The 27002-nt window shown below is 48.0% G+C and overlaps 1 protein-coding gene and 1 non-coding gene across 3 annotated transcripts in view; one reads left to right on the forward strand and one right to left on the reverse strand.

The window, feature by feature from the left end:
- Positions 1-27002, reverse strand: part of Chst11 (carbohydrate sulfotransferase 11) — a 209454-nt gene that overhangs the window by 12671 nt on the left and 169781 nt on the right. The gene's annotated exons all lie outside the window — the stretch shown is intronic.
- On the forward strand, positions 24183-24287 carry LOC113833040. The gene has a single exon (XR_003480585.1). It is a non-coding gene; the product is annotated as a U6 spliceosomal RNA (small nuclear RNA).

Genomic DNA, 27002 nt, shown 5'->3' on the forward strand with positions numbered 1-27002 from the left:
TGAGACCAGCATTTCTGAATTCACTAGCTGAGGAATGTAAGCGCCTGCATTTTTTTTTTTTTTTTTTTTTTTTTTTTGGTTACAACTGAGGACACACAGCTGTGCACAACAGCCACACAGACAACCTGGAGCCCCGAGATGAGTAAGACACCCAAGATGGGGACATCTGAGGTGCAAATACCACATAGTTTGTAGATTTTTGAACTATTGCATATGTAGGGGTAGGAGGTGGGCTCATAACCCAGGGCTGGGACACTCCTTTGTGACCATCTATTCCCAACCGCAGGCTTTTTCAGACTCTGGGCGGATGCAGCACTAAGAAGAATCTTTTCATTTTATCCAACCAGCAGCCTGCCTGGAGGTACAGGGATGGCTCCCAGGTCTGGGCATGGGATGAGCCAGCCAGGGCTTGCTGTCATGTACATGGTGCTCTGTGGAAAATACCCTCAACTTCTCTACCGAAGTGGATGCCCCTTCCTTGAATGAGTTCATTCGTGTGCAGGTCCATGAGTGTGCCTGTGTACATTGGTGGTAAACAGAGGTCTTCTCTCTTCTTTTTTTTCTTTCCAATGATTTATTTATTTTTAATTGGAATTTTTTTCATGTGTAATGTATTTTGTTTTTTTAATTTTTATTTTATTTTATTAGTTCAAATTAGGAACAAGCTTGCTTCAGATGTCAATCCCTTCTCCCTCTCCCTCCCCTCCCCCCAACATCCCACCTGCCCCTAGCCATCCCCCCCTCCACTCCCCAGGCAGCTTCCCTCTTCTTTGAGACAGTCTCTCTCATTGGTCGGAACTCTCTAGGCTGGCTGGCTAATAAGCCCCAGGGAACTGCCTGTCTGTCTCCCCAAGGCTGAAGCTACAAGCAAGCACCATCACGCCCAGCTTTGTCGTGAAGTCCTAGGAGCTGAACTCGGGTCCTCAAGCATTTCCCAGTTCTCAGGAGATATTTCTGTGGAACCTGTGGAGTCAGGATGGCTGCAAAATCTGAGCAGGCGGCCTACTTTCTTAACCATAACAGGGAATGTGGGCTAGGCACTCCTGGGCTGGCGGGATTTGGGAACTCATTAAAATGAGGAAGAACAGGGAACTAACTGCCAGATTTCTTTTTAAAGGACAGTGCCTCTGCTTGGGCTAACAGGAGTGACAAAATGAATCAATTTTGGGGTATAATATTTAATAGGAAATGGGTGCCTCCCATGAAAAACACTGAACAAACCCTAAGGGAATATGCTTTGACAGGCAATGGCTGCCCAGCTGGGGTGGCTTTGGGTTTGCAGGTCAAGGTCAGACTTTGACAACAGCTACATCTTTTGTCAGTCATTTTCACCCTCAGTCTCCTTGCCAATAAAGCTGGTGGTAATAGCAGCACACAGCCACAGGCCCTTGTGGGTGTTTGTTTGGCTTTTTTGGGGGGAGGGGTCTTTTTTTCTTCAATAAATTCATTTGGGCTGAGTGTGGTTGCACACACTTGGGAGGCAGAGGCAGGTGGATCTCTGTGAGTCTGAAGCCAGCCTGGTCTACACAGTGAAATTCATCTCCAAAGTAGGGAAAAAAAATCTTATTTTTTATGACCAAATGAGGTCAGAGGATATCATTTGGGAGTTGTTTCTCTTTCTTCCATGTGGTTTAGGGATCAAACTCAGACCCTCCGTTTTGTGTAGCAAGTATATTTACCTGCTGAGCCCGGTTCCAGAAGAGACAATTTCAGGGAGAGAGCATACCTTGTGGCATGGGGCAGGCTAAGAAAAGAGGGATAGTGTTGTGCAGTGTGCTAGGGTGAGGTGAGGAGGGAGGCTGGGCCAGACTCCCAGACTCAGCACCTGCTAGTTGCCAGACCAGACGGCCTTCTGTGTGCTCATCTGTAAAATGGGTTAAAAGTACCATGGCTGAATGGCTGCTGCTGAATCACACCAGCAAGGAGCTCTGCATGCCTGAGTGCGAGTGTTCCCAAGTGCTGGTGCCACATGGTAAGGAAGATGGGAAGGTGAAGAGAGGTGTTTGGGTGACTGTGTTCGTTCAGCTTAGGAAGAGAGCCATTGATTTTTCTCAAATAGGGGTGTTCAACAAAGACCTGAAAAGATAAAAAATAGGCTGGCCAAACGAGAGGCCAACTAAGGGAGGTTGGGAGACAGAGGGCTGACAGACTGGGGCAAGATCCTGGCTGAATCCAAGTGTGTGTGTGCTCCTAGGGCCTCGGAGTAGATTGACCCACTATGCTGAACCAGCCCTGGGGCAGGGAGGGGAGGCCCAGGGGAGAGGAAGCTTCTCAGACATAATTACACTGGTCACAGAGGGAGGGGTGCTGGGAACCTTTTTTTGTACTCTAAGTGGCATTCTCTGTGACAAAGCAATGAACAGGGAATGAAAAGCACCCAGGGCCAGGGCCTGAGGATGGGTCTTGTGGGGATGGCTGACTGTCACAAATGGAAGAACCTGCCCCAGATCTAACTGCTGCCCCCAGCTCTGGGGAATAAGGGCAGTCTCCCAGGGGAGAAGCCAGTGTCTGTCTGTTACCCCCCAAGGCTCAGCTTTTACTTCCCCTGCCCAGCAGACATTTTAGGGGTAGGCTTCTGTGCAGATTCACCTGGTAGGGAGATTCTGTCTTCCTATTTGTGTGTGTGTGTGTGTGTGTGTGTGTGTGTGTGTGTGTGTGTGTGTGTATACACGTGAGTGCACAAAGTCAACCTCAGGTGTTTTCCTAAAGTACTGTCCACCATGGTTTTTATTTTTTGAGATAAGGTTTCTCCTGGTGTGGAGCTCACTAATTAGGCTACGCTGGCTTGCTGGTGAGCCCCAGGGACCTGCCTGCCTCTGCTTCGTCAGTGTTGGGATTATAAAATGTGTATCACTATGCATTCCTGGCTTTTCACCTGGGCTCTGAATATTAAAGCTCCGGACCTCATACTTTTATGGCAAGCACTTCACCATCTCCTCAGATCTGTTTTCTTACAAAAATATGAAAACAAACAATAAAAACCCCTATAATCCATCAAGAAGAGGCCAGAGCATCTCCACTCTGTCCCCTGTGCTGCCCCAGGAGGCCACTGGGGAGACAGTCAGTGGGAGGTCTGGAGAGAAACAGAAGAATCTAGGATACTCTAGAGCACACGATCATTCATGAACATGTCTATGACTCCAAAGTATCTAGGCAAAAGGAGACTACACATTCACCCGTGGGCATCTGTGCCAGGTGTCTGATAAAGTACCAGCCATTTCCCAACTCAGAGTGTTATTATCGGTTTACAGACCAGCAAACTGAAGGTCAGAGTCTAACATGGTTGTTAGATCCCTGGGCTTGCAGCATCAAAGCGACAATGCCCAAATTACCCTGCCATTCTGTGTCTTCAGCTCAAAGCAGGCTACAAGATTTGGACTTCTATCTGATCCATCCACGAGAACAGGCTGCTGTTGTGTAGCTTTTCCTCTGAATGGAAACATTTCCTCCAGGTGCAAGGCCAGTAAAGGAAACTTGTAGGACTTAGGAAGTAAAGAAAACTCACAAGTCTCAGGAAGTTCCTAAAACAGAGAAGACTTGCCTGGCAAAGGTAATATGAGGCATAGCAATTGCTGGGGAGAGGGAGCACTCTGGCGAAGCTGCCTGCAAGTTGTTCATAGAGCTCCAGTGATGCAGCTTTTGTGCTTTGCCGCCCATGTTTGGGTGGACTTTTTGGTGACATGGCTGCCTCTGAGTTATCCATGCTTCTGTAATAGCCTCTTATAAGTAACTCCAATACATTCACCCATTCACTCTGATTGGGTGGAGTTCTTTCTTTGTCTGTCATTGATACTGTCCCTATCTGCAGCTTGCATCCACACAGAAAAAAGTCATACAGCCCAATTTAATTAAACTTTGCAGGAGATAACTGAAGTCACATCCCTTCCCAAAGTCAGTAGTTAGAATCTGCTCAGAGGGAGGCATACTGGGGCCAAAGGGATATCCATTTTTTTTTTTTTTTTCTGGAAGCTGCTTGTAGTTCCAGTGTGTGGCTTTGCCTTCTAGTCTTCCAAAGGCACAGCTGTTCCCATCAAGACACACAATAAGGACCTTCAGGAAGCAGAGGGATGAGTTTCCCTCCAGCTGACACAGGCCAGGGCTTTAGGGTGATGTGTATACAGTCCCTAGCACAACTAGAGGTCTGGGTCCAGGCCCCTGTCTTTCACAGACACCTGGGTGGGGTCATGACTGTACTGCTTCTCAAAGGCTGCTCCACAGCCCCTTAGTCACAGGTGAACCACATAACTGTCCTCGTGAGCTCCCAGATGCATTTAGTGAGGGCCCATGCACTTCTCAAAAACATGGCTGTAGTCCAGTCAGCCTGGGGCACTCTCCAAACTGGACTAGAGCCCAGAAGAGCAAGGCATTGTCTCTGCACTTTACAGTCTTCTAATCAGAAACATCTGCAAATCCATGTGTTATGGCTATTCTTCATTGTCAACTTAGCTATATCTGAAATTAACCAAAACCCAAGTGGCTGGGGTACACCTGTGAAGGATTTTTTTCTTAATTAAATCATTGAGATGGAAAGATATAACATTAATCCAGATCTTCTGAGGTGGCAAGACCCATCTTTAATCTGGGCCACAGCTTCTGCTGGCAGCCTACATAAAGGGCACAGAAGAAGAAAGCTTGCTCTCTTTGCCTGTTTGCCCTCACTCTCACTAGCAAGACATTCCTTCACTGGCATTGGAGTCCACTTCTTCAGGATTCTGGTGCATACTGAACACCAGCTGAGACATCCAGCCTCGTGGACTGAACAACTACTGGATTCTTGGACCTTGTTAGACAGCCATTGTTGGACTATTTGGACCACAGCCTGTAAACTAAGCTAATCTAATATATATATATATATATATATATATATATATATATATATATATATTTGTTCTCTAATACTCTAGAGAACCCTGACTAGTACACTATGGGACTAAACTGGATGCCTTCAGGTGAGTCTGCAGCTCAGCTAGGTCAGGCCTTGGCTACGTAAGTTTGTGAGTCATTTGCCTGTTTCCCAGACTCCTCCCCACCACAGTGGTCTTCCCTCCTTCCTCTCTTTACTCCCTCTCTCTGACTGAACATGCTATACTCATGTCATTTTCATGGTCACTGAACCTCCCATTCCTTCTCTATGAAAGTGCTTTGTCCATACCTTGTAGGGTACAAGGAGGACCACTTTGTGGGGGAGCACTAAGAAGGTAGGATTCACAAGTCAGAGGTAGAGTACATTCTTACCTTCCTCTTAGTGATTCACCCTAGAACCCTCCACAGGGACCCCAAAACTCCAACTGATTAAAAGCAAGGTGTCCCTGGCACATCTGTGTCCCATCACAGGGATGACATTACTGTCCATACAGGTGGCTCTCCAGGACCAGGGTGTGCCCTCCCTGACAATGCAATACAGACATACCATTCTAGAGGTGATGGCCACTGACAGACCAGACTGTCACTCTAATCACAGTGTGGACTCCAATCCTCCTTACTTTAAGTCCTCCATGGGAGGTTCAGACACCTGGGTCTGGTGACAGCTCTGGCTGACTCTGCTCGCTCCCTGCAGCTCAGTCTCAGAACCCCATGGCCAGATGTGGTGTTTTCTCGCCTCAGATTGTCCCTCTTGAATGCCTCACTTGTAAAGCTTCCTGCTTCCAGACTTTGCCTTCTCCCACCCTTCCTCCCAAACAGCTCCTCCGATGGCCCGGCCGGACCCCAGGCTCAAGTCAGTCAGCTAGTTGCCTCTTCCTTCCACGCGGCTCCCTGTCATCAGATCTGGGCTTCCCCTCTCTCTGCCATCATTAACATCAACAGCACACCCATCGGTCCCAACAGGAGCTGGTGCTGGGGGATGCCCCTCACCAGCAATCCCCCCTCTCCCCCTCCAGTCCAGCTTAGATGGCCATATCTGCACTGTGTTCTTCTGTCATGTTATGTTTGCTTCTTGTACTGCACTGTGTACTGTACTGAACATGGGAATCCGGGGTATGATTCGGGGAGAGGCAGATTCCTGACTTTGCTTCCAGGATCTGACCTGCCCTCTGCCTGGGAATCTGCACTCCCAAACACCTTCTCCATGAATCACCGATGGAGGAACACACCTGCAGAGTAACTGACAGCTACTCTATGTGTGTACGATGTATATGCACGTGTGTGTGAGCGCAGTATATGTGATGTGTGTGTATGTATGTGAAATGTATGTGTATGTGGTCTGTGTATGTAACGTGTGTATGCATATGTGGTATGTATGTGTACAGTGTGCGTATATGATGTGTGAGATGGGTTTTTATGCATGTGATGTGTGTGTATGTGGTGTGTGTATGGTGTGCATATATGATGTGTATGTACGTGTGTGTGTGAGATGGGTGTTTATGTATGTGTTGTATCTGTGTGTGTGGTATGTGTGGTATGTGTGTGTGTATGGTATTTGTGTGTATGTGTGCATATGTGGTATGTGTATATGTGGTCTCTTGGTAATTGTCAGGACCTGAATGGAACATCACAGCCACAGATCAGCCAGCCCAGACAGGGCCCTGCAAATCCTCAGACGAGTACAGGAGGTCCAGGAGAGGCTTGCTCTTGCTGACAGGGAACTTGAGCAGAAGCAACAGGAGACTCTTTTTCCTACCCACTATTCTGGAGGTGGGGCTGTCCCGGCAAATCCCCGGTTTTTTCCATCTCTTCTTTTTCCTGCGTACTGTAATTATTAACATGAGCCTAGAAACTAAAGATTACTGGAGGCAAACAGTGAGGGAAAGAAAAGTCCCCAGCTTCTCACAGCCAGAGCCATAGCGCATGCTCTACTGTGGCTGCCCAGCTTCTTTCTTAGGCTTCTGTTGGTATCAGACTGATTCACAGGCCAGGTTTGATCCATGTGCACATATGTGGTATATGCATGTATACATGTTTGCGTGTGCACATGCATTGTGGAGACATTCATGTGAGAGGCTAGAGGTTGACCTCAGTCTCTTTTGTAATCATTCTCCACTTTATTTTTCAAGACAAAGTCTCCCACTGAGCCTGGGGCTCCCTGCAAGACTGGCTAGTGAGCTGCAGGGGTCCTCCTGTCTCTACTCCCCAGCAACAGGAGCATGGACAGGTACTGTCACCCCTGGTTTTTCATGGATTCAGGGGATCCAAATTCAAGTCGTCATGCTTGCATGCCAAGCACTTTACCAACTAAGCCACTCTCCCCTAGCCCTCATAGACCACATCCCCCATCCAAAAGCAGAGCAGGAACAAGGAGATCAGCTTTAGCTGACCAATGAGGCTGAAGGAAGGTGTTGGTGGCTGCTCATCCCCACACCCACTGTCTCCTCTCCCCTGTCCCTCCAGCCTGTGAGTTGGTGGGGTCTGGGGGTGGGGGTGGGGGTGGGTAAGATGAATCTTCTCAGGCATGGTAGGGCCTTATGACAATCGAGGTACTGAGTTTAGGACTTCAAGGTCCCTGAGCCAAGAGGTCACTTGAGCCATGAAAAGCAAAAGGCACACTCCATGCAGGGCCCTACAGAATGCAAAGCACCCTGGGGGCACTGGCTTAAATCAAAGCTTAGGTGGCTTGAAGCTGAGCCCCCAGTACTCTCCAGCCCTGTACTTCTGAAAGAGTACAAACAGTGGGCACAGATTGATCTCAGTGCCCAAGGGGGCCTGCCCACTCTAGAGGCCTTTGAACTGAGGACAATGGGGCAGAGCTGCTGCACTTCTTCCTGTTTGTCTAGAACCTACTGCGGAAGCTAGTGTAGGGGTCTGCTTCACTGGAGCACACAGCTTTGGGGGAAGTTTTCAGGCCAGCGTGGAGAGACTTGCAAATCAGTTTCTGTGGAAGCACCTGAATAGACACTGATTACAGTCTAATTACTGCTTCAGGAGTAATTACTCAATTAGGGCTGCAGCCAGAGAGGAAGAAGATTATGATGGACAGTGAGGAGGAGACGATCCACCATCATATTATTATTATATTTAGGGTTTTTTTTTGTGTGTGTGCGCACACGTGTGTGTGTGTGCGCACACGTGTGTGTGTGTGTGTGTGTGTGTGTGTGTGTGTGTGTGTGTGTGTGTGTGTGTTGGGGGAGTATACATCTGTGTGAGTGCATGTGGAAGCCAGGGGTTGACACTGGGAGACTTCCTCTGTTGCTCTCCACCTAAATTTCTTTTGAAGCAGGGTTTCTCACTGAACCAAGTTCTCACAGACTCAGCAAGTGTGGTTGGCCAAGAAACCCCAGTGATCCTCCTGTCTCTGCCTCCCAGAGCTGGGGTTACTGGCACAAACCACCATGCCTAGCTTTATGCAAAGGTGCTATAAGATCCAAATGAAGTCTTCATTGTTTAACCATGGAGCAACTGCCCCTGCCCTTATCATCATCATCATCATCATCATCATCATCATTGTTTAGCTTTGAAAACCCACGCTATGTATAGAAGCCATCAGCTTTTCCGGTCCCGCCCCCCCCCCCATCCCAGTCACCTGGGCAGTTGGACAGCATTTACAGCTAGCCTGTCTGCTCTCGACTAGGATACATACCTAATGTTCCCCCAAGGGAGTGATCTAAAAAGCTCTGAAGGGCTTGTAGGGTCTCAATGTAGGACCTCAAGATGTATGATATAAAATCTGAGCAATCCAGACCCTTCACATGCCCAGAGATTGGCACAGGATAGGTACAATTCATTCTAGAATGCTCCAATAATGTCATTTGTTATTGCTACAACTACGCTATCAAGGGGTAGGCTATTGAAAGCCTGTTTCCTTTCAGGTCCTAGAGACCTATCTGCTCATATCACACTGGGAACCCCAGACCTATCTGCTCACATCACACTGGGAACCCCAGGCAGCTGGGAACACCAGACAAAAGCCATCAAGTGAGCAGAACTACCCTTTCCAATGACAACCATGTGACACGTAGTGGACTGGTCCCTAAACACCTCCCCTATCTCATCTGCTACAATGGATCTGTCCCATACCCTAATCTCCCATTGACCTTCATTCTGCTTGGCCGCAACAGATTCAGCAGGGGATACATTTGAATCACACACAACACATCCATGTCCAGGTATGACACATGAAGGACTAAAGCTCCCAGACTAAGTCCAGATCACGCAGCCACTGATGTCCCTCAACCTTGGCACATGGCAGCCAGCCTGTGCCACCTGTACCAGGCCAGTCCCTTACAGAGTACCCCATTCTGGAGCAGGCTCGGTGTGGTCCATTCTTTCAGTGGAATGGAGAACAAGAAGACACACACCTTTTGATGTCTTCCAACTTTGTTGACCATCCACACAGGGCTCTCCTGCTTGGTTTGTGGAAAGGGTCTATTTTTAGTCTGAGTACCAGGTACCAGTTCCAGGCAGCTGCTTTATACCACAGCCTTTTAATTACAAACCCCTTAGTTTTCTGTTTCCACTCAGCTGCCTTGATTTGCTCTGAACATGCTTTGGGGCTACGCATGGGGGGTGGAGTGTCTGATCTGATCCTACCCTAACCGGACTCCTAAGTGAAATGTCAGCAAATGAAAAGGACAAAAATTCCCTCTGAACTCTGAAGCTGGACTCAGAGCCAAGGGTGGAAGAGCCTTTGATAGTGGTTTTGTGCCACTTAGATGCCCCGAAAAGGAAGCAGCTGCCCTCGGATGCTCAGGTGCTCGTCCGATGCATCTGCCGTTGGTCCTGCTCTCTGCTGACAGGGATCTGGCTCTGAATGTCATCACCACATGCACCAGATCTGCCAATCTGACTTCACTACCTTTATTGTTTGGACAGAGGAGGACAATGCCAAAAGATGCAAAAGCTCACCTGTTATCCAATTACTTTCATCATTCAGGTGACAGCTGACAAGACAGCGGATGTCAAGATGGAGGCTATCAAGATGGGAGTGGAGGCAAAGGAGAAGGGAGACACTCTGCCAGCCAATCCTATTGTATTTGGCAACTGACATGGGTGCTCATGTAGCCCAGGCTGGCCTTGAACTTGCCATATGGTAAGGGTAACTCCTGATCCACACCTCATTTATGTGGTGCCAAGGATTGAATTCAGGGCTCTGTGAAAGCTAGGCAAGCACTCTACCAATTGAGCCACAACCCTGGCTCGACTTTAATAACCCTGAAGTATACAGTTCGGTGGCATTAAGCTGTTACACAGCCACCACCATCTCCAGAAACCTCTCATTTTCCAATCTGTAACTCTATCCATTAAACAATCCCCTAGCCCCGAGACTCCTGTCTACCATGCAACTCCCCAGCCTGTTCCTCAGGCCTGTAACCCCTCTCACCCCTACCCCTATCATAATTCTGTCCTGAAGACAGAGTGGAAGTGGACAGTGGGTCACCCAGTAGAGGCTGGCATATGTCCTCAAGGTTTAACCACGAAGCCTGTGTTAGAACTTCCTTCTGTATTTAAGGCTTTAAGTTCACTTTATGTTTTCCTCTGAGGCCAAGAAATGCCCTATGATACACACTCACTCTGTTTTCTGGGCTCTAACAGGAAATGAGGATGCAGCCCATTTCCAGGGAGGGCTCTCTAGGGTCACAGTCATAAGAGCCCTCAGGATGGGACAGCCCTTTATACCAGAGTCTAATTTAGGCACCTTTCATGCTAACCCAATCCTCACAGCCTTCTGGAGGCCTATCTCTAAGCCAAAGTCTTTATAAATGAGTCGAGGGAGATATGGGGCCCTCCAAGGAGGTTTTTTATTGTTCTAAGAATAATACTCAACAGGGAGTGATTTGTTGGGGTAGGTATCAGGGAAAAGAATACTGAATTCTCACTCTACTGTAGGTCACTAATGAATAAGACTTAAGCATTAGTGGGTGGTGTGAACAGAATCTGCGAGCAGGTCCAGGGGTCCCACAGCGCAGGGGGAGGACCTTGTCACATGTATACCCAGTCCTAGGCATGCAGCAGGTTCTCACAAGAAACAGTTCTTTAGGAAGGGGTGGGCATGAAGGTGGAGTGTGTCAGGATGTCTGTGAGTGGAATTTGGGAGGAGAGGATTCATCTAGTTCAAAAGAAAGACAAGACTTGAAGACACAAGTCAGTGTCAGAGTACTTGCTCAGCAAGTGTGAAGTCCTGGGTTCAATTCCTAGCCAAAAAAAAAAAAAAAAAAAAAAAAAAAAAAGTGTGGTTTTGCAGACAGCTCAATGCTTAGCCGTAGACAGCATTTCTTTGGATTTTTAAAGTAAAGTGCCTCTAACGTGACTGTGTGCTAGCTCTCTCGGAAAGCAAAGGCCCCATTAGGCGGCAGACACAGGCTGCATTTGAAAGAACAAGGTTCGAATTCTGGAATTTTACAAAAGGAAATCGTTAAGGCTGGAAGGTGCGAAGGGAGCCATAGAGAGGAATGTAGGGAGGTACTAACACTCTTGTTTGGCATGGTTGCCCAGTGTGTAAGGCAGGCTGTGGTCCTCAAGGTCACACTGAAGGTCAAGGACACAGGAAAGCTAAATGGTCCATTGTGAGGTGGCTGTGTGTGTGGAGGGGGCAAGGTTCACGGACAAGGAGAGGTGGCAAAGAGCCAGGCCCCACCCTTCAAGCTGGACATCTGCTGGAGTGGGGACAAGGAGGACCTGGGATCCACCCTAGCCCTAGGTACCCTAGGGGGCCCCTGGCATTCTTCTATGCTTTAGCAGAACAGGGTGGGCTGCTGTCCTTAGCAGACAAGCATATAGGTGTGTGGGGGATCAAGCAGAGGAGAGGCCAGGGACAGAAACACCAGTGACCTGAGCTCCCCACCTTGTCTGACCCACTCTCCTAGCTCTGTGGACCCCTAGCATTCTAAAGTCCCTGAAGCCCAACTGGTGAAGGGACAGCAGGAGCCAGTACCCTCATACTGTCATTTGAAACACACTATTAGTTGTTAGTTAACCTGTATCCACTGGTATGTGTGAAATCGAGTTTTTTCCTTTTAAAAAACATTTTAATTTCTCTCTCTCTCTCTCTCTCTCTCTCTCTCTCTCTCTCTCTCTCTCTCTCTGTGTGTGTGTGTGTGTGTGTGTACGTATGTAGAAGAATCAAAGGACAACTCTCAGGAATCTATTCTTTCTTCCACCACGTGGTCCTGGGGATCGAACTCAGACTGTCAGGCTTGGCAGCAAACACCTGAGCCATCCTAGCAGTCCCGTGTGGTTTATGTGAGTGTGTGTATGTGATTTCCTCTCATGGATCCTCTCTGGTATTTTCTTTGTTCTCCTGAATAGAAAATCAGGAGTGAGGGGCAAGGGAGCTGGTGGCTCTTCTCTTGCACATCCAAGCACTCACAGTTGCTACGCCTTGGCTGACCTTCCTTTCTGCACTGCTGGAGACTGGAGACCACTGAGCTCAGTGGGTATAGCTGGGTACTGGGAGGGCCTGGAAGACCTGCCTACCTAGGGAATGCATGGATCCCATCCTCTTAGGTGGACAGTGGGTAAGAGGGACCTGCAGAGAGGCCTACACCTAGGTCTAGCCAAGGCCTTTGTTGCCCTATCTCAGGAAATATATTTACTTTTGGCTTCGTGTCCCTGTGTCCTCAGAGCCTCACTGTGCTCAGGGGCCTCTCCAGATGCTCTGGCAATGTTTGTGGTACAGAGAAATCCACTTGGACAATTTACAGGAAGGAACACCAGCCTTAGACCCAAGGTGTGGAGGAGATGAAGGAAAGAAAAGCATGCTGGGAAGGATTTCCCGGTCATAGGTGTAACACATCTTCCGCATGGGGGGGGGCACAGACAGAGAGCTGTGCCCTGGGCATTCCTGAGCTTCGGGGTAGGAAGGGGACTGCTCCCTGAGCTCCCACAGCCCTGCCATCTCCCCGGGGCCTCAGGGCAGCAAGCTCTCTGCTCGCCTGTGAATGTGCCATCCTTTAGAGCATGTGCAGTAGTGATATGTCCCAGCTAGGGAGGCATATAAATCAGTTTATAAAACCTGGAAAGTGCCACTGGGTGGCCAATGATGTGACCTGAATTAGCTACTAGTTAGAACAGCAGTTTGGAATCAGAGAGGGCTATGAACAAGTCTGGGCAGAGTCTGAAGGCTGGTCCCACTACAGTCTTGTGAAGATGGAGGGGACGATGCCCTCTCTCAGCACTAAAACAATTGTGAGTCCTCACCTGTGTGTGTGTGGGGGGCTAGAACCAGCCAACCTCCATCAATTCTCCATTACTAATGAACAGCATGGCTGTGAGGTGCAGGCAGGGAGCCTGGCTACCCTATTATCCCTGGTTTCATTGCCCCGATCTCAGCCACCGGAAGTCCTCACCTGGAGATGTACCATTGAATTGGAACAGGCAACTTGCAAGCACAGAAACAGAGGACCAGGAACGATAGGGAGGTTAGAGGTCCAGGTCCCTGGACCCAAGTCTTCATTCTGTCTCTGATGGGCTGTGCAAGCTCAGGCGAGTAACTAGTACTCTCTGTGCCACTGTTTCATCTGTTAAGTGGGTGTGGCAACAGGAGAAGGCACCCCAGGCCTTGTAAAGGGCATTTCATGCAAAGACTGCTCTATGAAGAGAAGATGGGTCTCTGTGTGGTACAAGGACAGCCAGGATAATGCTGGGTTGAGAGTATGTGTGCAATAAACAAGTCATGGCTGAGTCTGAGCTGTCATTTCTCCCTTGAGGCCTCATTTCCCTTCCCCTGCTCCCAAGAAGGTTCCTGGAGAACAGCTGGAAACAGCCCTGAGCAAAGAAGCCAAGTCACTTCCCCAAAAACTCATTTGTGGCAGTGAGCTAGGCAAACACCCCAACTGCAGACACTGGATACATAGTGTTCTTTGGCTAGGGAGAGAGAGGGAGCAGGTGGAAGAATTGTTGCTAACCACATGATCCTAAAGTACAGGGTGGTCTGGATTAGCAGATGATGTCACCCGATAAGAGGGTCTTTCCTGCAGAGGGGAAGTCAGGGGACACAGAGGTGAGCAGGGTGGGGAGGCTCCGGTTGGCTGCCATCTTCTTCAAGGACAAGAGAGCCATAAGCCAAGGATGTTACAGGCCTGTGGATAGTAGTTATGTCGGACACATGTCAGACTCCTGACTTCCAGAACACATTTGGGCTGGGACACACCAACAGGTTTGTGGCAATGTGTTACAGCAACGGCAGGGACTGAAAGAACCCACGACATTTCCTTCACTATCTCAAGTAACTTCTGAGCTGCTTCATCCGCCCCAGCATGGTTGGAGCACTATCACACTCCCATCTTTGGCAAATACTTTCTAGAATGTTCTTTGTATAAGTCCCACATGGGGCTTAGAGCCAATGGATATGTGATCTGAAAGCAGTTTGGGGAGGGTGACAGCATGTACCGCTAGTCTTCTCAAAGTAACTAATGTACTCCCAAGCACACAGGAAGAAGGGGCCGTTAAATCTTCCCCCATTTTGTAGACAAGGAGGTTGAGTCATGGGGTGACTGAGCAATGGGCCAAGGTCCCACAGCTGGGTGGAAGTGAACTGTGAATACCAGGTCTGATGCTTTGGGGCAAGGAGGGCATGGCCATGGCCTGTATCATTTCTTTCTGGCCCAAGCATGTCAAGTCCCATTTAAGGCAGCCTTCTGTGGAGCTGATGGAGGCAGCAGTGGAGGTAACTATGGCCCCCTGCCCTTGGGACGCTCTGTAAAGTAACCACCTCTACCAGGGCTGAGCAGACTCCTCCATCACCAAGCCTCTGCTGGCTGTGCTGTCTTTCTCTGTGAGCACAAGACTAACATTTGGAGCCTGCTTTACATTCCCCACATTGGGAAGCTTGTGGGAAAACTTAAAGGGCCATGTCCTTTCAAGAGGAGCAGGACTAGTGATCCCCCAAACCCCTGGCTAGTGCTCCCCAAGGGTGGCAGTGAGTTGCAGATTTCCTGAGAGAGGAAAGGAAGGTGGGACATAGGAGTTTGGGGAAGGGTGGCTGTACATGGAGGTCCCCATGGAAGCAGGTGGCAGCAACCAGAATTCTTTGGCAGTCAACTGGACAGATCTGCCATTCCTCTCTGCTTCTCACTAGCTGGGTGATTTTAAGTAACTTCAACTTCTAATTCCCTGGAGCCATTAGGGCACAAAGGGCCCCTGAGACTAGCATCCCCAAAGGGAGCAGGGGCACACCTATGCTCCCTGGCCTCTCCTGCTGCTTCTCTCAGGTTCTCAGGCCATCTATGGAGCTAGCATGGACATTGACATGGACATGGACGAGGAACTGGTCAGTGCTCCCTGCCATGAGAGCTAGAAGTGTCCTTGTAGGACAGACAGGAGAGAGGACCAGAGTGCACCTGAGAGCTGCTCTTCCCTGAGGCTTGAAGGCCTATAACACAAAGTCTGGTCAGTGGCACTGCTCCTAAGATACTATCACGGCCAGGCTCACTTCCACTCAGGACACACACTTCCCAAACAGCAGGTGTGGCAGGGTCACATCTAGAATCCTAGACTAGGGATAAGCACACTCTACTGTACCCGGGCCAGTTTAACATGTGTGACTTCACCCTGTACCACCTGGAAGGTCCTCCAGCGCCCATCCTAGGATGTTCTTGTATGGACATGTGTTTGTGGCCATGCACATGTAGGTTACAAGCCTACATTGTTCTTGTGTCCATGAATGTATGATGTTTATGAGTGTGTATACCTGGGTGCTTGTGTCTACATGCCAGTGTCTGCATTGCACATATGTTTGAGTGCACAAGCATGTATTCATGAGTGTGTTACTAGTGTTTGTGTGCATGTGTGGGCATACAGTATAAATGTATGCATTTGTGTGTGCACATACTGTGTGAATCTCACTATACATTAGTGAGACACAGGGTCCCCTGTACAGTGGAGAGTTGTTTATTTTTTGCAGTTAGTAGAAAACAAAGCAATCTTTTCTTCAAGCTCTGCCTCCGGCCTCCAGAATACAAACTTTATGGTAGTGGTTCTCAAACTGTGGGTCATGACCCTGTTGAGGTTGAATGTACCTTTCACAGGAATCATTTAAGACCACCAGAAAACACAGATATTTACGTTACAATTCATAACAGTAGCAAAATTACAGTTATGATATCAATGAAATAATTTTGTGTTTGCAGTTCACCGCACCATGAGGAGCTGTATTAAAGGGTCGCAACATTAGGAAGATTGAGAACCACTGCTTTCTGGCTTTTTGGTCTCAGGATAAGAATGTTTTCTTTGAAGATGGGGGCTTAAGAAACCTAGCTTTTACTGTTTTTGACTAATCCACAGTGAAAAATGGAGCATACCATACTACCAATAACTCCTGAATCCATGTTTTGTGCTCTGGTTTTCTTTGCACTACTTGGGGTTGAACCCAGGGCCTCACATACACAAGATCCCCAGATACTCCGACATTTGAAAAGTTCTCGTCTATTTTATTTTCAAACATTCGTTACAAATCGTTCACCCAGTGTCATGGTTTGTTTCTCCACACAGAGGTTTCCTCCATGTACCTAACAGGTAGCTGTGGCTGTCCCTTCCCAAGGATGGGATGCATGCTCCTCTGATGAAGTTAGTTTGGGGTCCTGCCATTGAGGACTTTTTCCATTTTGACTAAGCCCTGAGGTGCTGAGTCCATACATCTAGTCTGCAGCAACAGCAAAACTAAGAGAAATTCCTTCTTCCTTTGTCATGATTCCACAACAGTCATTTTTACTGACCATCTCAGCAAATGATTTTTTCATGTCCTTATTAAGTTGAGAACTTTCAACTTCTCGCCCTCAAGAAGTACTTTCAGGCCCACTCTGCTGTGTCTGAATGGCCAGCACCACTCCCTTTGCATTTGGGGGGTGGCCTTAAGGTGAGTTACCCAACGCCATCACCAGGATGTTGCGGCAGCAATCTGATAACCAAGGTGAGCAACAGCCAGTGGAGGTGAATGGTGTATACATCATAGATACCCAGCACTAAGGGATCATGGGACGGGGGCGGTAGCCGTGTAAGATTCCATCTCAGGTCTGAACAGCTTAGAATTTAAGGCTCATGACTTCTTGCTGCAATTTTCTATCGAATATTTTTGGAACATGGTTGAGCGTGGGTAACTCAAACTGCCAAAGTGAAATGGGATAAGGGAAGATAAGGAGGACGATTGTAGTTTGTGTCACCTGCTTTTCTAGGTTCTCGGGAGACAGGTTTCCAGTCCTCTTGGCACACTAATTTTCAAGAATAAAATGAGACACGATCTGAAACATCCTGGAGAATTTCATGGGGACAAAGGTCAGGAGGGAAATTCGGTAGGGGCTGCTCGGGGCGGAGATACTTGATAAGGAAGCAGCACAAGTGAGACAAAGTCTCTCTCTCTCTCTCTCTCTCTCTCTCTCTCTCTCTCTCTCTGTGTGTGTGTGTGTGTGTGTGTGTGTGTGTGTGTGTGTGGTGGGGGTGGGGAACACACAATATAGGACTGGCCTGCGACAGTCTGCTAAGGGCAGAAGCAGATCTTGACAGAGCCCCTGGCAGCAACTCTGCCATCCTCAAAGCCCTCTTCTTCTCTCCCCTTTCACCACATCCTTCTAAGTTCTCCATGTTAACATCTGGCACCGCTGCGATGGAGAACATTCATTTTTGTTCCTGGAACACTTGCAAATACATCTGGTCTGATTAATTCTGGTATTAAGGCCAACACTCTGAAGACGTGGTCCGTCTTGTGGAGGGTGATTGGGGCTTTCAATCATCAGAACCAAAGGGCAGTGGCTGGGGGCATGGAGCTAGAATGTACACTGGACAGCAGTGTCCAAAGATGGCCAGACAAAGAAAGGAGGCCCCAGCCTCACGGTAGTACACACTGCACACTTCCTGGCATCTCTTTCCCTGCCATCAGACCCTGCTCCCCGGTGGTTTGCTACTCAATAAACCCTCCCTTCTTGACCATGCTACCTGAACAAACTTGCTACCTATTTACTAGTTTGTCTGTTTATTATCTGTCTAGGTTTATTATCTAGCAATGGTCTAAGGTATTGTTCCTACCTAACACAGAGACAGTGCTCAATAAATGCAGGTGCATGAGCCAGCCAGTGAGTGACACCTCCTGAAGACTGAGCCCGGTGCATGATTATTAATTCCTAGTCCTCCCACAAGTTCTGCAAGGTGGTTATGTCCATTCTAGAGACAAGAGACTAGCGGCTCAGAGGGGTGAATTAACAATGGATCTGGAGCTGGAGACTAGGATTCAGTGACTCCAAACCATCCTGACCATGAAACTTCCACTCACAACACAGAGATGCCATGGGGCAGACAGCCCATGCCGGCCTCTTCAAAAATTGACATGGTGTGCCCCTCTGTTGTGCCTAAAGAAGGGCAGAGGGGTGTCAGTCAGCAGGCAGCTGGAGTGGCAGCCTCTTCGAAGGAAAGACCCAGGCTGAGCTATTTTTCATAGGAAGTTTCCAAGTTTGTTCTTTCTTCACATCCTGAGGCACACGGACCATAAATGGGGGAGTGTGTGCCCTACACACCCTCAGAGGCCGAATCTCCCTAGACACCTCCTAAATGCTATGGGGGAGAGGCCTGGGGCCATAGGTGCCTATAGGCATAGGGTGTGACACCGTCCGTTTCCCTCCTGTCTTGGGGGACAAGTGCCTGGCATCAAGTCAACCTGCATTTCAGGCCTTTTCAGGCTGGGGTTCTGGGACCCCAACAGGGTGACTTTTGTCTGAGGATAGAGACTGTTTTGAATTATGAATTAATCAAAACAGTGGATTCATATGGTCTGTCTGGAAAGAGACCAAGAGATGTGGGTCACAGGCTTCATCCTCAGAGGCTTATTACTCAAGCCACGAGGAGAGAGAGAGAGAGAGAGAGAGAGAGAGAGAGAGAGAGAGAGAGAGAGAGAGAGAACCAGAATGTGTGCTGGACCTGGAGTGCCTGAGGTATGGGCAGGATGGCTTCTCCTCCTCAAGAGAAGCTGTCCCCACCCAGCCCACCTCCCACTCTCATGTTTCCTTTCCAGGCTGCAGACCTCTTAGGTTCACACCAAGTCAATCAGCCTACACTCTTCCGGCTTCATCTCCTGGCCTCAGCTCCACACACATTCAAGTTCCCGCCTGGAGCCAGGCACCATGCCAGAGTCCCATTGAGCAAACAAGATCTGCTCGGAATTGGCCCCCAAGGGACCACTGCTGTACACATAGCAGCTAACGGCTATAGAGGGGCACTGCCCTGAACACTTCACATGGCACTCCATGGCTTCTCAAAGCCAGGTCTTGTTGAGAAGGGACATGAACTATGAACGAACAGAGAACAGCTGAAAGGTTGAGGCAAGTCAGGATGTGCTGGAGCTTGTGAAGAGCACACATGAGCCTGGAATAGATGCAGATGCCAGCACTCACTTGAGCTGGGTGGGACCCTAGAAGGCATGAGTTAGGGAGAGATACAATCCAACTGTGTTAACCCAGTTCTGGCTTCAGTGAGGGACTTAGGTGGGAGAACAGTGAATCTGGGTGAATCCAGTCCAGACTGCCTGTCAGAGAGGCTGCAGTGGAGGCATGGGAAAGCCATGTTCAAGGCCAGGCTAGAGCCTCTGTGTATAGCTGAGTGCTTGGCCAGGTAAGGGAGGGGTCAAAGAGGGCTCTAAGGGGCTTTCCCGGGACAGCTGGAGAGACTGGTTGTGTTTGCAGGTGGAAGATGGAGTGGGGCTGCTCTCAGGTTAAGACATGTCAAGTGTGCTGATCAGGAAGGAGACAAGAGGGAAAGGCTGGAGGCCAGGAGACTGTGTGAAGCCGCACATACTGTGGACAGTAGCTAGGATTCATTCACCCAGCACATGTAGTGGGCCTGTGTGTTCTGCACCAGAGATTCAGCCATAGAAGGATCAAAAATCCATCTGTCCTGAACACGTTGGGACTTTTTTCTTAGTCGCTAATCTCTAGGCAGCATACAAAAACAACCATTTGAGGAGGATTTACATCACACTCAGTGTTACTGGTAATTTAGAGACTCAGTATATGGGAGGATGTGTTCTATGCAAATACAATTAAATTTCATACGGGGGGGGCGTGTGTGTTCCTGTGGATTTAATATCTGAGGGGGTCTTGATAGCCCCCCTCCCATCATATCAAAGGAACAACTGTATTCTGAGTCTGGCTATCTTTATTTGAAGTGCAGAAGACACAGCATGAAACGGGGACAAAGTTTTGGCCCTGGCGAACATGCAGGAACCATGGCCTAGGGAGGCCAGGAGATAAGGAAGGAGCCAGGAGAGGAGACACTGAGGCCTGCTGTCCCCTTTATCATCCTAAGAGGTGGAGGGAGCCAGGAGGCCAGCAGGAACCATCATCCCACCCTCCCTCCAGCTACTTCAGAGCCAAGTCATTCCTGGAAGGCGGTACCCTGAAACAGTGGGTATGAGAGGAGGCCTGGGACTCAGTATGAGGAAGGCATAGGTTCCCATCAGTTCTGAACTGTGTCCAATTGCCTGGGATCCATTATCGATTCTTGTGACCTACTGTCTGCCCTTGGAGGAACACTGAAATTGTACTGTCAGAGCTAGCTCAGCTAAAATGAATAGCAGGAGACGAGTTAATGTTTCCAACATGCTTTAAGACATTGTGCAGGGCAGGGAGGAACTGGGCAAGGGGCCCAGGGAACAGGCAAGAGACATCTGCCCCAGTGCCTGGGAGCCCTTCAATCACTAGGTCAAAGAGCTGTCTGCTCCCTGGAACTTCCCAAGGGGTGGAAGGATCCCCTGAGCCAGGCCTCCAGAGACCCACACATCTGCATCTTCCTACTGAAGTCTGTAGCAGGGCCTGGGACAAACCTCCCTATAGTCCCGTTTTCCACACCTACAGATTAGGGATCTTGTGTGCTCTGCCAGCATTGTTTAGAAGATTACGTAGAACAGCACAGAGCACAGCTTTACTTGTTAAGCTTCTAGAATGTGCTGGCCTCAACTCAAGTGTGCGTGATAAGAAACTGCAATAGTGCATTCAACACTATTATCAGGGTTACCCATACAGACACTCCCTCCCTCCGCCACTAGTCTTTGAAAATGGGCTTCTGCATTTTCTGGGACCACAGGTCAAATGAATAAAAGATGGGATCTTAGGGACAGACATGGTGGTGCATGCCGTTAATAACAGCAGAGGCAGGCAGATCTGAGTCCGAGGCCAGTCTGGTCTACATGGTGAGTTCCAGGCTTGGAAACCTATGACTGGAGGGGGTGGATATGCCAAGGTCACTGTGTCTTTTGTCACACCTGGGGTTTGGAAAACGTGGCTCCACAGTCCTGCCCAACCTCACTAGAATCAAACATACTGATGATGCAGGTCCTGGCTCCCACATCCCAAGACTGGACCTGGTGGGACCACAATGGCTGTTCAGTGATACCTATTCCTGAACACTGTGGGTTAGTCTCTCCTGGACTTGTTTATGAGAGAGATCTACATATTCCTACACAGTCTGCCACTGCCCCAGCTTCCTCCACCCCCATGCCAGTATTTCTACTGGGTGTGCCTCATTTTGGGAAGCAGGGCATTTGGATTTTAACCTCCGTGCTTATTTTTACCAGGTCTTCAACGCTGATGGAACAAGATGTGTTACTGTAGGAATAGATTTTTGGCACACCCAAGGACTGATCCATCCCTTTCATAGAGAGAAATGTCATAGAAAGAGCAGGGCCTTTTGAACAGGAAGACGTGGGTTCCAATTGAGCTTTATCATCTTACTAGAAGGTTAATCTTGGACCAGTCACTCAGGACTTTAAACTGTGGTTTCTCCATTTGTGTCAAATGGAGTGGTCAGGAGAAGGAATGAGATCCTGGCATGTTACATGTAAGGGGCCTGACCAGGGCCGGAATCGTGTGTATATTGTTCATCCAGATTCTGTGACTTCCTTTTCAAACCTCACAGCTGTTGTCATCTTAATCCCTTTACTGTGTTATTTTCCATAAACACTGCTGTAAGACATGAAAAGCATCCGTCCTTAAGGCACTGGAGAAAGTTTGTTGGGGGGGGGGCAATCAATGATGTAATTATAATGCCTCAGGAGGTGCCTGCACTGAGCTGTCTGCTTCACACACCTTATTCTCATGTAGAGCCTCTCCATTGCCATGTGAGTTAATCACTATTGCAGGTGGGATATTCCTCGTTCATTCAAAATCTTGGCAGAAAGTGTTTCCCATTCAAATTTGAGAATGGCTGCACATATAAAATGATAAATCTTGGAGATGGGACCCAAATCTAAACATGGAATTCATTTGTTTGACATATACATTAAACACGTGGGTTAAAGGGAAGTTTAGACACTATCATTTAACAATTTCATTTTTAAGGTGGGATTTTCATACCAACATTTGGGGTTTCGGGTGCTCAACTTACAAGCTGATATATCCTCTCGATTTAACAGATGATGACATTGAGGTAAGCAGACACCTAACAGCAGCTGTAGGCATTCAAGTCAGGAATTGCCTTTTGACCACCATTCTAGGAGGTGCTTTACTGGTGAGCCACCTCCTCTATCCTCTATTATTATTTTCAAACAAATGCTTCCTGTTACATCCCGCACTTACTATATTACTATCCCATTGCCTCTGCAGCATTAGAATTCAGCTGGAAAAATGAGCACTGGCTTTCAGTCTATCCTAAAAAGAACAGTAGAGGGATAGTAGATGAATAAACCCAGCATTTTACATCAAAGTCTGTTTAATCTGGCATTTCTAGAGCTGAGTCACAAATTACAGGCAGCAGGACAAAAGTTGTGTAGTTCTAGGGGACAGCTGTAAGCAAGATGAGAGGCCACAACTTGCAATGGCAAGCAGGGCTATTCCTAGATGGAGATCTGAGGCGGACTGCCACAGAAGCTTAAATTACACTCTCCCAGGGCCGTCTGAGCTCATGGCTCTGTAAGCTGGGACAGCATAGTTTCCTCACTCCTCTGAGTGAGCCTCCCAGGCCATTGCTACTGTAAGGGGAAGACTGAGGCGCTGGACCCCGCCCACTGAGTTCCAAATGGAAGCAGATGAAACAGTTTCTTGTTACTTTGCTTATCTCACAGAAGGAAACTGAGGCCCAAGGGAGTGAAACAGTTTGTCAAGGTCCCAAACTGGGATCATCCATTACCCAAAATGCCCCTGATGTCAAGTGTTCTCAGGGATTCAGTGATGGCTGAGACCCCTGATGGCTCTGTTCCACAGAGACAGAATGCAAGCCACACACACACTGGAAACTGTTGTAACAGCCACAGTAAAAAGTCAAATGAAACAGGCATTGGTATGAATCACTTACTTAACTCCACGTATCCAAAATATTATCCTTTATCATGATTAAACAAAATTTAACAAACATTGACCTATTTTACCTCTTTGGGTATGGCATTTTGAGATCAGTGTGTATACCAATGAATAGCTCATTGGGCTACATTTTAGAGTCCCTCGTGATGGGAGGCCATTTTGGGCAGCACCGATTCAGACGGACAGTCTTTCCATCTATTGATGAATGAGAACCACATGGGCAGTCTATTCAAAATACAGATTTCCAGGCTTTGCCCAGAGTCCGACACTCACTGACTCCAGGGTAAGGCTCTCTAACCACCATTCCAGAGCCTTCTGAGGCAGCCATTTTGGATCTAGCAATCTCAGAAAATGCAGTCTAGTTACTCATTGTGTTTAATAGAAATTAATGGCTAGGCAGCAAGGATGCATCCCCAATTCACACCCTGGAGGAAAACCTGCTCTTTGTTAGCGAAGTCTGAGTTAAAGCAAGTATTTGATCACGTTCAGTTGAATTATTTTCAGGTACAAAGATTAAGAGTAAACACAGACGTCTTTCTGAGCAGACAGCTCTTCCTTTCGAGAGAAGATAAGACTTCCTGATTAAATGCAAGGAATATTCATCCACACACACAGTGTTCAACTTTCAAAAGTCCAGTTTATTTTCTTAGAAAAAAAAAACTTTCAATCAAGCTTGAAATACCAATTACACTCAACTGACTCAGTAGGAACTCTGCCTTTGTTAAACAGTCTAAGTGTAGAAGATACTCTCATAAGAGCTTTAATTAAACACCCTCTGCATGCCAGACACAGAGGTGAGAACTGGGGAAGCATGTGTCCCACTGCTGCTAAGGAAAAGCAGGGGCTACAAGGCCAGAATCTCCCAGAGCCTAGAGGCTCACAGACATTCCATCCATAGCCTAGCCAAGGAGTCACATGAAATTAACCATCAAAATCCATCCATTATGTGAAGAGGTACAGGGAGAAAGGAGTTCTTATCCACCATTGTGTCTGTCCTGAGACACACACTGGCGTAAGGACCTTTGGCAGGACTGGAAGCATGGCTGGCTTTGCAGCACTCGCAATAGATTTGGAATGATATAGAGAAGATTAGCTTGTTCCCTGTGCAAGGATGACATGCAAATTCATGAAGTAGTCCATAGTTAAAAAGAAATATCTGAAGCAAATACAGAAAAATATGTTTTATTTGTTAGTTGAGGATGATAGAAGTGCTTACTAGACCATTTCTTGACTCTATGAACAATGTCCAGATATTTTCTATTGGGAAAAATAAAAAGATTAGATGGGGCAGGTGAGAGCCTAATGGAAGGCTTGGAAAGCAATTCCCAAGCCTACCACTCTACCTCTGTCCAAGAGAGGAGCATGCGGACAGTTCTCTAACATCCCTAGAGGCTCCCCTGGGTTTCAGTGTGGCACAGTATCACTCATGAGGACCACGCAACTTTTCTGCAAAGGCAAGAGAAATATTCTTTCCTTGTCAAGGCCTGAACCCATGCCAAAGCTGGGGAGGGTGTGTCCAGTTATTTAACATAAGCTTCTCTTTAGAAACACTTCCAAGGATGACATTCATCTGGTTGGCTCCTACAAAATTACCAGGTGCACAACTTCATGCAAAGTGTCCTGCCAGGCTTACATTCACATCAGGACACAGCAGACACACTAGGGAGGCTGCAATAGGTGTGTGTGTGTGTGGGGGGGTTGCTCTTGGTAACACATTACTTCCTCCATGTATGGAAAAGAACTCTGTGGTCATGGAGAATAGGCCATGCATGATGGATGGAACCATGTGAAAGAGAGGCAATAGCTTCTTGGTGACATCAGCCTGGAAGAGTCCCCTCATACCCAGGAACCATGTCCTCGTCACTTGTCACTTAGGTGCTTCTGGGGCTGTGCACAGAGTAGGGTTGTAGTAAATGCTTATTCAGTAACTAAGCCATGAGGATGGCACCCTCTCTCTCTCCTTCTCTCAAGTTGTTCTCAAGATAACTTCCCAACACATGTGTAAAATGGGAATCTGTGTGTGTATGAGTTTTGTCTCTTACTGGGACACTGTCATCTGATGGCTGAGGATTTTGAACTGGAACCAAATTTCACACAACTTTTTAGAATAGACACGAAACTGCTCTCTGCCCTGGGACTTCCACCATGTAAGGCCTTAAGAGAAGCCTGCTGCACAACTAATAGCTTGCACACTCATGTTTACAAAATGGCAATTTTTGTAACTGAATCCCATGACAAACCAGTTGGATAGTTGGACAGGCAGCAACAAGTCCATTTTACAGAACAGAAAGCTGAGGTCCAGAAAAGTGCTGATAACTTATTCAAGGCCACACCTGCAACTGGCTAGTGGTGCCAGGACCTGAGGCTGTACATCTAGAATTACCTGGTCCAGTTCCTAGGAGCTGCCAGTTCCTAGGAGCTGACTCAACGCTGCCTTCCAGCCCCTTCTCACCAGTGGAGGGTCTGACGATAACCCTCTCTGCTGGCCAGAAGCTACTGACTTCTATGGCTCAGAAACCCAGGATTCAACTCAGGCCTGGAAACTCCTCCTTTCACATCAAGCCCAGGATGTAGCTCCAGCTGAGCACAAAGTAAGGGTGGAATGTTCTGAGGCAAAGAAAAGACTGGAAACTCCAAGAGGCTCCAAGAGCCCCCCCCTGCCCGCATTGAGAAGGGGTCCATAAACCACTGGGCTTTTACTCCCTGAACTGAAAGAACTTCAGTCCTGGAAGGTACCCATGAAGCTCACACTCTGTCACAGTTGCATGCCACTGTCCTGACCCATCAGTCTGTCCCCACATTATTTGTTAATTGATTGGCTCACTCTGTGGGCATGATCTCATGTAGGATTCTGCTAGGCCAATCAGCTGAGGGTTCTGTCACCTAACTCCCTCCCTCCAACAGTGTCACACTGGGAGGGGGTGCAAGGGTTTGACAGATGTGGGGAGGGTGTGAGGAGGTAGCAGCCAGGAAACAGGTTCTTGCTGGTCTGTAGAACAGTCCCCAAAGCAGGCAGGATGTGGAGAGCTTTGCCAGGTCCCACGGCAGGTCAGTGGTTAAGGTGGTTTCTCCTGGTCTTCTGAGCTAAATATGTCCACGACACTGAAATGCCTCCTCCCCCAATGTCTCTATAATCCATTGTAAAGCTTCCTGGTGGAACTTTCTGATGGCTAGGCACCAGTTAGAGGTCATTTCAGTCACAACCCATAGGCCAAATCCTATTAGTTGCCTATTTATTATTATTATTGTCATCATTATTATTTGGATGTGTGCATGTACATTATGTGTTGGCCGTGCACGTGTGTGTACTTGCATGTTACCTCTCATGGCCTTGGACATGGGTTCTGGGGATCAAACTGAGGTCCTGGTATGGTAAACACTTAACTGATAGAGATATCTGCCCAGCCATATTCAGTTTTAAATGGTCCTAGAGATAAGATTTTCCTGTCTAAGTGATTTGTCTTAATTATATAGTATCGATGGTGGTTGTGTGGGAGTGTGCGGGTGCCACAGCATTTGCAAAGGGGTCAGAGGACAGCTTTCAGGAGGTGGGTCAAGATCAGCCTGGCCTGCCTCAAAACAAATGGCCGTTTATCTTACAGACGCGTGACATAACTCATTCAACTAAGTCCTATTTTTGATTTACTGTGTAGTTTTTAGATAGTGTCTTATTAGAAATCACACAGCCCCTGTCTGAACACCCAAGGGCTTTTCAAGGTTTTCTTTTTGCATGAATCTGAAGGTTATTTTGAGACTATCTTAAAGATCTGTGTGTGTGTGTGTGTGTGTGTATGCATGGTTACACTGGGATGTGCGGTTCTGAGGCTGTATCTGCTTTACTTTGTATTAGCTTAGGGGTAG

This window comes from Cricetulus griseus, assembly GCF_003668045.3.
Source record: "Cricetulus griseus strain 17A/GY chromosome 1 unlocalized genomic scaffold, alternate assembly CriGri-PICRH-1.0 chr1_0, whole genome shotgun sequence".
Taxonomy (NCBI): Eukaryota; Metazoa; Chordata; class Mammalia; order Rodentia; family Cricetidae; genus Cricetulus; species Cricetulus griseus.